The sequence below is a fragment of the Cervus canadensis genome, chromosome 13 (assembly GCF_019320065.1).
Source record: "Cervus canadensis isolate Bull #8, Minnesota chromosome 13, ASM1932006v1, whole genome shotgun sequence".
Taxonomy (NCBI): Eukaryota; Metazoa; Chordata; class Mammalia; order Artiodactyla; family Cervidae; genus Cervus; species Cervus canadensis.
The window spans coordinates 17899283-17912049 of NC_057398.1; positions in this window are offsets into that span (position 1 = coordinate 17899283).

Below are 12767 nucleotides of genomic sequence, written 5' to 3' on the forward strand. Positions count from 1 at the left end.
TATTCTGAGAGTGTTCCAGGCAATGGAAAAGGGGCGGTATTTGGGACATACACAAATATACACTGACAAAGCAGAGGTTTCCATCCCCTAGGATGCCAAGGTCTCTAATTAAACTGACTCCTGGTTGTTCCCTTGAATAGAGAAGCAAATCAGAATCTTTGTGAGGGACTCCTCCCTTTCCCCAGCCACTCACCATCCTACAGTGATCCCCTCCACGCCCCCTCCCATTCCACCTTACCCCACCACTCTCCCTGGCCTACAGGTGCCTGGACTCTTCCTGGGGAGGCTGCCAATGGGAAGGGGGGCAGGGTGCTGAGCACCAGCCAGGGAAAGAGTTCTCAGGTCTTAGCAGGACTCCTCTTGCCAAAGATGGGAAAAGAAAAATGGGACCAGAACTGATTCCAGGCTGCCCAAGAGCTGGGATATCATCGTCTTTCTCAGCAACCATAGGAAGCCCCCACCTGCTCACTCCCCAGGCTCCTGGTAGGAGCCAACAAAACAGATCTGTCTTCATAAATCCAGGCCCTCTCACTGACACGTCTCATCTTTTAAAAAGACTGAGAGAGACGAAACTCCCCGGTCTCTTCTTGGATCTCAGTGACAGATTTTTTTGATTCACCTCATTACCTCCTCCTACAGGGGCCCATTCATTTCCACCTCATTTTCCTCCCAGTTCTCATTCCTGTCCCCATCCTAGCATATCCTGATTTGGGAGGGGAGGGGGTGTTGTCTAATTTCACCCAGCTTTCAGCCTTCCAGACATGGCCTCACTCCCTCAGCACTACTCTCTGGATTAATATAGGTTCTTTTTCCTGCCCCTCTCCTCGAGATCAAAAGCCCTGGAAATCTTTCAATCTAGCATCTCAGGAAGAAACAAATCACGAGGCAACGGTGTAAGAGGAGGCTGACCTCTGGGCTTTGATTGAGAAGTAATGGGAGACAAGACTTCTCGCTCTGGCCTGGAACTCTTTCTGCTTCAGTTTGCCTGTGGGTGGCCTTTGCAAAGATCTTGGACCCCACCATTCACATCTCATGAGTCCTCCACAGCATCTAGCAGAGCAGCAGCACAGAACACACACTCAATAAATAATTGATGAATGCAATCCCTATAAAGTTTGAATTGTTCATTGAACACTACCTAGAATCATCAATATATTTCAAAATATCAGACTCTTGGAGTTAGAAAGAACTTATAGGGGTCATCAGGTCATCAAATTCACCTCCCACCCAGCACAGGAATATGTACTGCAGTGTTACTGACAGGTGGCTATCTAGTTTAGACGACCATCTCCATGACCACAAATACCTAAGGCAGCCCAGCCTCTGTCATAGTTGAGATCTCCAGTTATGAGAAAATCCTTTCTACTGTTTACCATGAATCTCCCCTCCCCACTGCTTCATCCCACACCCCTTCACACAGGAACTGTTTGCAGAGTTTGTGTTTTCTGCAAGAGTGTAAATTCCCTGAGGCAGTGCCCAGGGCAGACTGGCTTGCAGATTGGTTTGCTAATTGAAGGTGGTAGAAAATTCTCTCTAGAGCACTGTGTAAGTAAGACAGAAGGAAAGGAAGCCAAATCCCATGGTTCTGCCCGTACTTTTCCCAACTCTACACAGCCAGGCCCCCATCAAGAGACTTAAAACCAAAAGATACACAAAAGGAACTAGGGTTGCTGGGCTCTGTTCCTGACCCTCAGCCCCATCCCAGGCCATGGAAAAATGTTATTGATGACACTTTCCCCTCAGGAGGGTATGCCTACAGAGAAAGTAGGGGTGAGCTTTCCCAGACTGAGAAAAACAAAACCCTACTTCTTCTGCCCACTGCTCAGTGTTCAGGATACTGATAACAAATCAACAAGATGGAAAGACCAACATCAGGATGAGTTTAGATTAGATTTCAGGAAAGCTCTTCCCAAACACAAATCGATTGTTTTCACTCTGAGGCTTTCAAAGAACAAGATGCCGCCAGGCATTTGGATATTAAGTGAACAGAGATGCAAAGATACACTATGCAAATAATAGTCACATGACAAACCTCTTTAAATTTATAACTTAATACCTCTGGTACTGGGCCACAGGCCAAAAATGGACCAAAGCACTTTCTTGTCTGTATTCCTGGGGGCTGCAATTGGGGCCTTGGCCAGAAAAAGAGTGGAGGGAAAAAGAGTAGAGAGCAATATGGATGAATATTCCCTGAAAGGCTGAGTTTTAAAGTTAGTGGGTGAAAGGGACCAGGTAGGGATAATAATAAAGAGTGAGATTAGGTAGAATTAAGTGACAGACCTTTATAAACTATAAACTGCATTAAATGTGAAGTATTACAGACTATAAGAGTAGATTCACTAAGGTCCTCATAAAAATGTTAGATAAATTTTTCTTAAAGGAAGTATAGTTCTATCCTGGGGCTTTTTATAGGGGGGAAAAAAAGGGTTGTTTTTTTTTTTGTTTTTTTTTAAAGCTGACTTTGTTGAACAGAAAAGAAACAAAAGGAAATGGATACACAAAAAATATAAGTTTTTAGAATCTGCAGCACACATTGAACTCTGCCCACCTCCCTTTAATATGTCCCTGAAAGCTTCTGACAATCCCCTTCAGGTTCAGGCAGGCAATCCCCCCTGGGGTTCTGGGATGACCTTGGGCTTGACTCTGGAGAGCTAAAAATGAAAGGATTTAAAACAATGCAAAGCCCTCCCACCGGATTCCACCTTCTGTTGGCCACTTCCTTCCTTCCCTCCTTTTTCCTTCCCTTCCTGCACAAGCTACTCTGCCCCACCTTCCTTCCTGGGGAGGAGGACCTGCCCTTTCCTCTTCTATCCAGGGTGCCAAAGGATGAACAATGTGATGTTGGGGGTGTGGGGGGGGGTGGGCATGGACCTGGGTGAGGGAGTCTAGAGGTAGGAAGAGGCAGATGCTGCATGACCTGAAGCAAAGAGTGAGCAAGCAGAGACAGTTTACTCCTCCAGCTGCATTTCATAGGTCTTTGGCCAGTTCTCAGAAGTTTCCTTTAGCCAAGCTTACAATCAGAGAGACGGGTAATGGTGAAGGCAGCAGAATTCCCAAAAGCCCACAAGAGTGTCACCTACACTACCCAAACAATGAGATTTCAGGGTCAGGGTCACAGAAAAAGGGTGGTGTCAGCAAAAGTTGGACAATAAAAAAGGCTGAGTGCGGAAGAACTGATGCCTTCCAACTGTGGTGCTGAAGAAGACTCTTGAGAGACCCTTGGACAGCAAGGAGATCAAACCAGTCAATCTAAAGGAAATCAATCCTTGAATATTCATTGGAAAGAGTGACGCTGAAGCTCAAGCTCCAATACTTTGGCCACCTGATGCAAAGAGTCGACTCATTGGAAAAGACCCAGATACTGGGAAAGATTGAAGGCAGGAGGAAAAGGGGACCGAGGACAGAGGACGAGAGGGTTGGATGGCATCACCGACTCAATGGACATGAGTTTGAGCAAGCTCTGGGAGATGGTGAAGGACAGGGAAGCCTGGCGTGCTGGTCCATGGGGTCACAAAGAGTCAGACAGGACTGAGCGACTGAACAGCAGCGAGAAACAAAAGGGAGCTCAATCTAGGTAGCCATTTGCAGTCTCCCTTCTGCTGTCCACCGTCCTCTGAGAGAAAAAGGTGGAAAGGAAACTGGGAAAGAGGCAGAGATGTCAAGAGGGTTTCGGGGAGTCTTCAAAAGGCTGAGAACAGAAAATAGCCTGTGTTAGGTAGGGGAGCCAGCGGCTAACAGAAAAGGTAAGACAGAGAGCAGTCGCCCTTGAAACAAAAGCGTTAAACCAGCAAAGGATGACAGCGTGGGGGAGGGGCAAGGTCAAATGGAGTCGTTTTTTAAGGCAAAGCTCTGGGGTGAAGGCCAAACTTGAGCTGGCGAGCACAAAAGAGAAGGCACTCCAGGAGGCGGCTGTGAGAGGTGGAATGAGTCAGAGATGAAGATGAGAGTGGAAAGAAATCAAAGGGTCCGTCGAGTGAAGGGGGACACGAAGGAAACGCGCCCGGGAGGGCCTCGCTTTGTTAGGCGAGGGCGGCGGCGGGGGCTGCACGTGCAGCCGGGAGCGCCCGGGGCCGCGGGGCTCCATGCCGGAGAGCGCCCGGGAGGAGGCGCGACCCGCGGGAGGCGACCCTCCCGTTACACGGGCTTCTAGCCCGCGGGCCCCGCGCTACAAAAGGGGCGCATTGTCAAGTCCCAGGCCGCAGCAGATTGCGGCTGTCCTGCCATACCCTCGCACCCTGGCACCGCGCCACCGGCACCACCCGGGGGTTGGAAATAGCTGCGCCGTTCCCATGGCGACCAGGCAGCGACTCCCGCCCCCACCGCCCGCCCCAGGCCGGTCCCGCCCCGCCCGCTGCGCAGGTCCGCCGGCCCGCGGCACAGCAGCCTCCCGCCCACCTGGGCGCGCCCCGCCCCCGTAACCTTGGCAACTGTGGCCGCGGCCGGCGGTTGCGAAAAGCGGCTCCTCGAACACCGCCCGGCCGGGTCCCGCCCTCCCGCCAGCTGCGCAGCGGGCGAGGGCCAGACCAACTCTCGGGCGGGGCCGCGAAAGGCCCGGCCGCAGGCGCCACGGGAGCCGGCGCAGGAAGCCTTCCCTCCCCGCCGCCGGCCTGCCCGGAAAGGCGGGAGCAGGGGAGGAAGCTCCGCGGCGGCCGAGGCTGCGGGAGCACTACGCGGGCCGCGTTGTCTCCTCGGAGCCTCCCCCGGCCCAGCCTGACCTCCAGCCCCTCGAAGCCTCCCGAACCTCCCCGCCCTTCCTCCGGCGATGGGTGGAGGCTTTGGCCGAGGGTCCCCGGCCTGCGCGGCCAGGTGAAAGGGAGGGCCGGGGAAATAAAGCTCTCTCTCCTGCCCGACCGCCCGGAAAAACGGGGAAGTGTGGGCCGAGGGGTCTGGGCTGGAGCGGGAATCGCCGTCGGGCGCGGGGGTGGTCCGTTCGAGGGAGCCCTCCTCAAGTGCATTGCACCTCGTGAAAAGTCCCTCTAGCTGCTGGATGGGATCGACGCCCCCGCCCCGCCCCTCCCAGAGGAAGATGCGTCACCCTCCAGCTTTTGCTTGTTGATGTGGTGTGCTAAAGTATTGCGGATCCTCAAGTGTCTCAATTTCCAGGTGATTGGCTCAGAATTGAGACTGACCGACCAAACAGGGTAGGGTGAGGGGAGAAAGTGAAAGTCGCTCAGTAGTGTCCGACTCTGCGACCCCATGGACTGTATCCATGTAATTCTCCAGGCCAGAATACTGGAGTGGGTAACCTTTCCCTTCTCCAGGGGATCTTCCCATCCCAGGGGGTTGAAAGGGGCAGACCAAAGAGTGTTCCTTCCGCCATCCCTCTTCAGGGGGCAGCCTACCCCTGACTTCTTGGATGGCGAACTCCTGCAGGATAGAGACCATGGCACGTTAAAGATTCTGAACAAAATGAACGTTTAGTGAAGGGATATGATTAAAACCAGGTAGTGCTTACCTCGTTCAGTTGTCCTGGGTGGGCAGGGCATCCCACGGGCATATACTTAAAGTATTAAAGGTCCCTTGAAATTTGGTCCCATATCAAAGAAACCTAATACAATAATTAATACTCTGCATTTGTAAAGTCCTTTCCTCCTAAGAATGTTACCTCATTCCATATATATTTGCTGCTTCAAATTCCATAAAATTCCAGAGCAGAAGAAAGGATTCATATGGGGCAAATAAGTTTCCAGCTCTCCATGATCAGAGTGGAGGAGAATGTAGAGTTGAATCGACTAGTTCTAAGAGCCCTGTGTTTTCTTTGAAGTGGCCTACTGGGGTTACTTTAGTATGGTGGAAAGAGTTTGGGGATGTAAGTCAAAGGACCTAGGCCTGAGACTTGCTGGGCCATTTAGGTGTAAATTTCCTCATCTGAGAAATGATTGCTGTGAAGATGAGATAATGTATGAAGTATTCTTCATAAGCCATAGGATATGCCACACAAGTGCTTTGGTTACTGGGACACCTATAAACTGATATATAAGTTATAATTCATATACCGTAGCTGCAAAATGCTTTCCCAAGACTTTAATGGTTATTTCCCCAGATATACTAGTAAGACACAGACAACCTCTTTTCCAGGCACCTCTGAATGGGGGAAGAAATTCAGTCATTTTTCCAGGGCCACTCCTCCTGTACCCTTGGCTCAGATTGGCATCAAAACACCAGATGATTTCCTTTTTACTTCTTAGTCTACCAAGATGGCTTCAACTACCACACAACCCCAGTGTAGACACCAAAACCCAAGCCCAGAAGAGCAGCCCCAATAAGAGACGGGAGTTATAAAAAGAATAAATGTTGACACAGGACCAGAAAGACAATCTGTTGTCCAGAGAACAAGACAAAAGGGTCTGTGGACTCAGAGAGATGCCAGATCTGCAAGCTGGGGCACCTAGGGGCAGGACTGAAGGGAGCTCTGTGTGCTCTTGAATCTCTTTTAATATTAACTATGAACTGAATTGTGTTCCCAGCTCTTCCTTGTGTATGTTGACGCCCTAACTCCCATTGTGACTGCATCTGGAGATAGGGTCTTTAGGAGGTAATTAAGTGAGTGCACAAGGATTGTGGCTTTATAAGAAAAGGGAGAAGAGATCAGCCCCATTACTATCACAGGTGTGTATACAATGAGAAGGCAACCATCTGCAAGCCAGGAAGAGAGCCCTCACTAGAACCCAACTATGCTGGCACACTAATTTCAGACTTCCATCCTCCAAAACTATGAGAAAATAAATTTCTGTTGTGTGAGCCACCCAGTCTGCGACATTTTGTTACGGCAGCCTGAGCAGACTAAGACAAATATGTCTTGCTTGGAGCCGAGCACCCTTCCTACCACCTCTACCACCTGGCGTTTTGTTCAGCACTTCCACAGTTGTCTCATTTTTAATTCCTCACTGTGTGAGTTGGAATTGGCAGGATTTATTTTTAAATGAAAGAGCTAAAACTCAGAATGATTAAGTGACTGTGCTGAAAGTCACACAGACTGTGAATGGGCCAAACCAACACTTAAGTCTCCCCAGACGATAGCTAGTCAACTAATGCTAAGTACTTCCCATGTGCTTGATTCTGATTTGGATGTTGGGACTAGAAAGATGACTATGATTTAGAGATGGGAAGGGCACAGTCTGGTCAGAAAGAGAAACACGTGAACAAACCATTACAGCAAGGAGGACTGTCTACAAGAATAATTGGCCCAGCAGGTTTGTGGGGAAAGCATTCCAGGCAGAGGAATCCTGGGAAAACATGGCTTCTCAGGGAGCTACAGTCTGCTGAGAGCTGAGTACAGTGGAGGGAAGAAAGAGGCAGAGATGCTCCACATGCCATTGGAGATACTGTTCCTCTTCCTTCTGCCCAAGGACTCTGATTGCCTCCTCAGAGCCCTTGCCCAAGGGGAGAACCAAACATAACAGAAATCAAGGCAGTCCTTAAGGGACCTATATCCTTAAGGAGATGCAACAGTAAACTCTGCAGTTAGGGTCACATTGACATTCTATAGCAAATTAGGTTTGTTTGATTGTTTGAGCTGGGGGTCTCCTAAGGGTTAGTTTATTACAGCCCTAGCCATTTTGTAAATAATCAAAAATGTGCTTTAATTAGAAGACATGAATTTCATACCTATGACTTTTACCAGCAAGTGTCAGTGTTCACATAGAATGGCTAGCTTCCAGAGGAACAAAGTCTTAAACTAATAGAGGATCATTCCTCACAATAGAAATGCAGAAAAGGCCCTTAGTTAATGAAGGGACTAACATCTATCTGTTCTGTTTTGGGAGCATTAGCCCAAGTTCTTAGCAGTTAGATATGAGGATTCACTTTCTACTGTTTTCTCTATGAATACAAGTTGCATGCTTGTGTTTATCACATCTTGAATCCACTCTGCCTTTCAGTGATTTATTAAATTGCAGCACTCAAATGCCCTCTCTGGGGGGCAAGACTGTAGGTTGGGGAAGAAGTGATCCCAGAAGGGCTACTTGCAGTCTCCCAGAAGTTGAGTACCAGAGGTTTGCCCACCTCCCCAGGGTGCTCAGTCCGCACACAGGCCAACAGCCAATTTAGGGGCTGGTTCTGGGATTTCAACATCTCTCTGCCTGGGACCAAATGAAGACTATCACCTCTGCCTCACTGGAGACCTCATTAGAACTTGAACACTGGTCTTTGTTCTTTCCCAGAAGGTTCAGTATAGTGGAGAAGTTGAGGGTAGAAGGGGGATTGGTAAACCCACAGCTCCCAGAGCAGCAAGCGTCCAACAGCCTCTGCGAACTGGATGGGAGTAAACAAGCAATTACCTATAAGACAGACTGGTAACTGGAAAAGTGGCTGAAAGGGTTTGATTCTGTTCACCCTCTGAAAGGATGACTGCCTTCCCTCCAGCCCCCTCACCTCTTCCTAGCTTCTCAAGGCTAATTTCACCACCTTCTTCCTACTTTCCAAGTGATACTCCATGGCCCCAGGGCTGAGAGGCAGAAGGTTCTATTCTGGCTACTATCTTGGCCTGGCCATTGCCAGCATCACTGCTCTTTGTCTATTGTGGGAAACGGGGAAAGAATCAGAAGGTGCTGCTACCCCCTCCCTACTCCAGTAACCCTACAGCCTTCAGAGCCTTTGGAGGAAGAGAATTTAGCAAGAAAGAGGTGACTCAGAATTTTCTTTGCAGAAACAAGAGTGGGAACCCAGCTGGGCTGCAGAAAGAATGGGGTCTGAGCAAAAGAAACCTCACATTCCTTTTTCTGTTTGGCTGTGAGCTCCCCCACTGACTACTGTTGCTAGGTCTCCATTCTTTTTTTCACTTTTTCTAGTTTGTGTGTGCATGCTCAGTCACTTTGGAGCCTTTGAGACCCCATGGACTGTATCCCATTACGCTCCTCTGTCCATGGGAATCTCAGGCAAGAATACTGGAGTGAGTTGCCATGCCCTCCTTCAGGGGATCTTCCCGACCTAGGGACTGAACCTGTATCTCCTGTGTCTAATGCATTGAAGGCAGATATTTTCCCCCCTGAGCCACTGGGGAAGTCCCCATCGATTCAGATCCTGACACTGAAAGGCCTCTACACAGATAAGATTAAGGGCCCCGCACTTATCTTCAAAGAATTTACAATCTGGTGGGGAAGGGAGGAGGAAAGAATTTCAGGAAATTAAAATACAAAACAAAACATGTACCTAAATAACAATCAAAACAATGTACCATAGGTGTCTAGGAGAAGTGCCGCTGCAGCTACTAGTCCAGTCATTTCTCACCTGAGTTATTGAACCACTCTAACCAGCCCTGCCTCACCCTACCTCTTCTTTCACTCCCAGTCTTTGGGAACTCAGTACAGAAACAACCTCCTCTTCCCAAGAACCCTTCCCTGATGCTCCAGTTAAGTACCCCTCATCAATGTCCCCTTATCACCACAATATGAAGCCTGAATTCTAGGGAGTTTTTCATCCCCCTCCCCGCTAAATATCAAGTTCCTTGTTCATCTTTGTACCTAGAGCCCAGCACAGAGTAGACAATAAACATAAAAGGCTGCATGCCTGCAGAAGAGTTCACAGAGAGTATGGGAGTCATTAAAGGCTTTTGACTCAGAGGCTGATAATATCATGAAAACTCTATGGTAAGCTGAGTAATCCATTAGTTATTCAGTGCTGGGGGGAGGGAGGTTGAGGGAAAGGAGAGAACAGAATGAAGTAGTAAGGGCTGGAAGAATGACGAAGGCAACAGTGGGGACCATAAAGGGGATGGAAAATGAACTTCATGGGGAGGAAGTGCTAGAAGCTTGAGCTAGATGTTTGGATGTGTTGGCAAAAGGGGAAGGTGAGGCAAGGGAAGCCAAGGTTTGCACCCTTGGTGCCGGAGAAGGAACTAAAATAGAGGAAGCAGACTGCAGTCAAGGGAAGGCACTGGAAGTGGCGGGAACCTGTGGGAGGAGGTGCTGCTGTTTAGTCCCTAGGTCGTGTCTGACTCTTTGTGACCCCCACGGACTGTAGCCCGCCAGGCTCCTCTGTCCATGGGATTCTCCAAGCAAGAATACTGGAGTGGGTTGCCATTTCCTTCTCTAGGGGCTCTTCTTGACCCAGGGATGGAACTTGCATCTCCGGCATTACAGATAGATTCTTTACCACTCCGCCACCAGGGCTTCCCTGAGAGGAGATGATCTGTTTGTTTTTAGAAATAGCTTCATCTAATGAGGACAGAAAGCAGACCCACTGGAGGAATTCTGAGCTCTGTGTTGATTTTGTCTCTCAATGATGTGAGGAAAGCCTAGCAAGCTAGGGTCTCACCTTGATTTGTCAAAACTTGTGATGAAGATCCAGGAATAAGGTTGCTCTAGTAAATCTCTCCTCCAGCTTTGGCAGAAAATGCACCGCCCCCGCCCCCAGCCCCCCACAAGTAGAGCTATTCATTCTTTTCCATTTTCCCAGTGTTCCAGAGGACTTTGCAGGGGCATAATGCAGCTCTCCATCTGGACAGGGCTGTGTTTGATCAAATACACTGCAGCTCTCAGTTCATTACCTTTTCCTCCTTCTCACATTTTTCCTGTTTTCTGACTCTTATTTTCGTCTTGGGTCTCTTGAAATCATCACAGACATCTGTCACTCCTGCCTTCAATAGCTGCCCACCCCTCTCGCCTCTCCCATCTCCTTAAACCTCTCATCAGTTGCTTTAAGACACCTAAAACTGCTCAACTTGCCTCCCTCTTCTCAGCACCCGGAACCTCATTGTTGGACATGTCTCAACCTGTTCTTGGTCTCAGACTAATCCTCTATAACAGCAAGAATGACAGATGAGGCCAGACGTTCTTGGGAGGGAAGGAAAAGTAAAGTTCTTACCCAGGAACCCATGCTCATTCATAACTAGCTTTCCAAATGAGGGCAGACTAGTGTGTGTGTTTTCTGCTGACAAAACATCCAGTCCTGCTTTCCTCAGAGCACATGCATGTGTTCTGATGTTTTAAACTCCTCATATATAAAGAGGACAAAACACCAGACATATATATCTTTCGATTAACAGCTGGCAGTGCTAGGGTTTCAGGGAGTGATCCTTTATCCTCCGGGATCCTGTTGCCCTTCGTTGCCTTGCCAACTGGTATGTTGGGGCTAGAGCTGCAAGAGTCTTCATGGGCTGAGAGTGAGGAAGAGAATGCGGTGGCTGATATTAACAGGTCCCTTGAGTGATTTATGAGCTTCTCCAGTCTCCTTTTATTTGACAGGAAAAGGGAAAGAAAGCATTTATTCCTTCTGATAAGAGACCCTTACTTAGTAGCTTACCTATTCAAAACCCATTCACCTCAATATAGCTGTTTCAGTGCCCACTGGCTAAGACACATGCACACCCTTTCAACTGACCCAGCATCCTCTCTAGCAATTATGCTGGTTCTCTTTCGCCTTTTATGTCAAATTTCTTGAGAAGGAAGCAACAGCTGGAGCCTCCACAGCCTCTCCACTCTCTTTATAATCAAGTTTTCCATCCCATCTTCTGCCTGAATCTCTCTCAAAATTCACCAAGGACCATGTTTCGTTCAGTGGTTCCAGTTTCCTTAACTTTTATGTTGCCCATCTCTCTGAACACAAGCCTGACTCCCACCTCTCCACCAACTGTGGTCCTGCCAACAGCACCCTCTTCCTACTCCAGCCCTACCTTCATGCTTCCCCTTCACTAGGTCCTTAGCTTCTGCCCTTCTCTCCTGCCTGCAGTTTCTTCGTGCTCCCAACTTTAAGGACCTTCTCCAAACCTGGCCTTGCTCCCCCTGGGGAGCAGCATATGAAAAGGCCCAGAAGCCTGCAGCTAGTCCCATGTGGAGGAAGGAGTGTGTGAAGGATGGAATGACTAGAGGGAACTAGACTTGAGTGACCTCAAGTTGAGAAATTCACGCTAGACAGCCCCCCCAAGACCCTTCCCTCCAGATCACCGGAAATAACTTTTTTAACTGGAGTAGCGGTGATTAACAATGCTGTGATAGCTTCAGGTGGATTGCAGAGGGACTCAGTTATACATATACACGTATCCATGCTTCTCCAAACTCCCTTCCCACCCAGACTGCTGGAAAGAACTTTGTATTTAATGTGCATGCAGGTCACCGAGGAATCTTGTTAAAAGCAGATGCAGTAGGTCTAGGGTGGGACCTGAGATTCTGCATTTCTGATAGACCCCCAGATGACCCAAGTTGCTGGGTCAAAGACCATACTTTGAGGAGCAAGGGGCTAGATCACACTTATCTATTGTCAGATTTTCTGGGGAGGATAGGGTGGTTTCTGTGTTGTTTTTGCATCTCATCTGGAATGTAACCCACCCTACATGAGGGCCAGGATCCTGCTGTTTGCACTTTTGTATTTCCTATTGATGAGTTTCTCCTGGGTGTTCCCGTAAATACTTAATTGATGGGACCCAGGGCTGAGTTGTTTATATCTTCGGACTTTGCTTTACAAACTAATTTATCTTCAAATCACAGTTGTGAGGCCAGTAGATACTTTTTTTTTAAGCTATAAATAGAAACTGAGAAAGATGAATGACTCTCCAAGTAGTGAGTCACATTTTCATCAGATTCTGACCTACAAGTCCCTGGCTCAGAGGGATCCCAGTCCAGGGGTGAATTCCAGCACGGCCTCTGCCCGGGTTCTCACCTAATCATTCAAGATGCCCTACTCACTCTCTGGACCTTGTTTCCTTTTTCCTGACAAGTAGGAGACCCTTCCTCTCTGCCCTCCCCTCACAGAGGAGCTCAGGAGCTTTAAGGAGCGGCCAACTACATGTTAGGCTGAGGCCAGATGTCTCATGCTGAGGTGACTAAAAGGTT